Source organism: Fulmarus glacialis, unplaced genomic scaffold (genome assembly GCF_000690835.1).
Source record: "Fulmarus glacialis isolate BGI_N327 unplaced genomic scaffold, ASM69083v1 scaffold33667, whole genome shotgun sequence".
NCBI lineage: Eukaryota > Metazoa > Chordata > Aves > Procellariiformes > Procellariidae > Fulmarus > Fulmarus glacialis.
In genome coordinates this window covers 3,807-6,360 of record NW_009225743.1, presented here as the reverse complement: position 1 = coordinate 6,360, position 2,554 = coordinate 3,807, and positions in this window count along the sequence as shown.

Below are 2,554 nucleotides of genomic sequence, written 5' to 3'. Positions count from 1 at the left end.
TTCTTCCAGTGTTTGTCATGTGCAGCTCTGAAGCACCTATTCTTACAGATGTAGCAGAAATGGATGCCTTTAAAACCTGAAAAATACTGTAATCGCTACCAAGTATTTGGTATGACTCCTTCATGCCACAGACTGGAAAAGGATAGGACTTAGTATTATTAGTAACACTTGAGTATGCAAAAGCAGAGATTATTTTATAAAGCAAATCCAACAGAAATGACACCAAGAACACTTAATAGACTTGAGGAAAACAGGTAAGAGTAACACAAGACAACACCCTGAGAAAGAATTTTTTGATACTTAATTTTCTCATATCCATAGAATAGCAAAAAATCACTTCTCCTGCTATAAAAGATGCTTTTGGAGAAGAAGTCATCCCCTCTATGGTGACAAAAACACCAAAAGACGCTCTAAATAGCACTCTGCAAAAATTGCAGGAAATGACAGAAAAATATACAAGCACAGCAGCAAAGAGAAAGACTACATCTCATATTCAGATCTGATACCTCATAATATCCAAGTCATCTTGAGTAGAATCGTAGTGACTACAGCAATATACGTAACCAGTGGCAATAATGCTAAAACCTACCGTTAATAAGTAAACCAGATGGTGACACAAATAAATATAAGTTATCAAGTTGAAGACTAGCCTAAGACCTTTAAACCGTCTAGTACTTATGTTGCCTGGAAAAAGCAAATCTTGGGACACATAGCTAGTTGAAAGAATATTGAACTATGCACAATTCTTGTCTTCAATTTGCATCTCATCCTAATTTAAAGACTGAAGACCTAGTACAGGGAATGGAGCGCTCTTGTCATTTTTACTGGGTCTGTCACCATAAAAAGAGCAATGAACTTCATCAGGCTGAAGATGATTCCAACAATGTGCAAAGGTTTTTAAGTCAATTACTTGAGGGTCTTACTGCTTTCCAGTTACTACAAAAGCTCTCCTTAAACCGTTCTTCAGCATTGCTTTGGTCACAGCCCAGAAACCTGAAGAAATGTGAACCAGGAACATTGAGGATAACTGTTGACCATACACAGGTAGCATCAATACAGACATTGATAATTATAAATTATAAATCTAACATAATTTCTTTAGTTTATACCAAGTTCAAAAGACTCAACCACAGAAACAGATGGAATACCTGGTTTTCACTCCAGCCTGGCCAAAAAAGTTGATGTCGTAACACTGTTGTTTGCCTTCTAATTTCCAGCCTTGCAAAATTCCAAAAATTCATTGTAATGAATTTTTAATTAATTACAAAGTGAATGATGCCTTGCCAAATACCTAATTTCAAATACGTAATATATACACCACTTCTGCCTACCTCGATGTGAGATTTATGCTTAAAAAACAATTAACCAGACAAAATATATTAACAGCCTAAATATTTGGTTGTCTAATCCCATCTACCCATAGAAAGGTGGTTTTCCTTGTTCTTCAGTTTCTAGAAACATGTCCTGTTTGTGATCACATCAGTTTTTCATAGACTGTATCACAGCATTATGTCAATTTTCCTCTGGTATAAATATTTAAACAGATCTGTAGTTAGTAAGATATATTTGGACTCTACAACACTATACATTTGTACACTTCTAAGTACAAATAGAAATGTTTTGAAACACTTCTAAGTTTTTGTAAAAAAGAAATTAATACTTGACCATTCATGCCTTTGGAAAACCAAAATTAAAGCTTATCAGAACTGTTTGGTTTTCTTTATTCTGTGATATGTGTAAAATTATACACAATGCTAAAAAGCATTCAGACCTTTAACACCATAAGCGAAATTCAGAGACACAGGACAAGCCAGCCCCAGATGTCAGTAAAAGCAGAGAAGAGGTACTGATTTCACACAAAGTATTATGAAAAGTACAATAAGCATTCATCAGTCTTTTTTTGAAATAAAGAGCATAAGTTGGGCATGAAAATCCAAACATAAAAGTACATATATGCGAGTCTGAAATGCATAGCCAAGAAGGGACAGAACACTGGCTATAATGATGTGAACACATAGATGAAAAGCATTAAAAACATAGTGAAACTAGATGGAAGTAAAATGAGGGAACAGGACTGTGAAAGACTACAGCAGCAAGGATATCACTATCACTAATAGCAGAGACACCAAATAAGAGTACACAAAAAGAAATCAGAATCAGAATTAAAAAGGTTTGCTTTTACTTCTGTGAACAGAAGCACATTTTACAATGGCTAAGGTTGATTATTCTTCTCTAATGTGGAAAAAAATATGTGCTAAGTTTTCTACACCAAATTTGACTTTCAGTCACATAAACCTTTAACTTTTCTCTCCACGTTTCAGACATAATTAAGTAAAAAAGTTTACAATCCAACATTGGCATGTCAAGGCATTTCTCAAACACATGAGTATTCACATTCTAAGAAGGGTTATATGCTGAAGATATGGTCTAAATTTTACAAATTATTTGATACAAAATAAGAATTATTGGAAACACCAACATATTTGTTATTTTTGTGCTAAATGGAATGACAGACACTTCAAAGGAACAAATAAAGGCTCCAGCTGCCATGAAG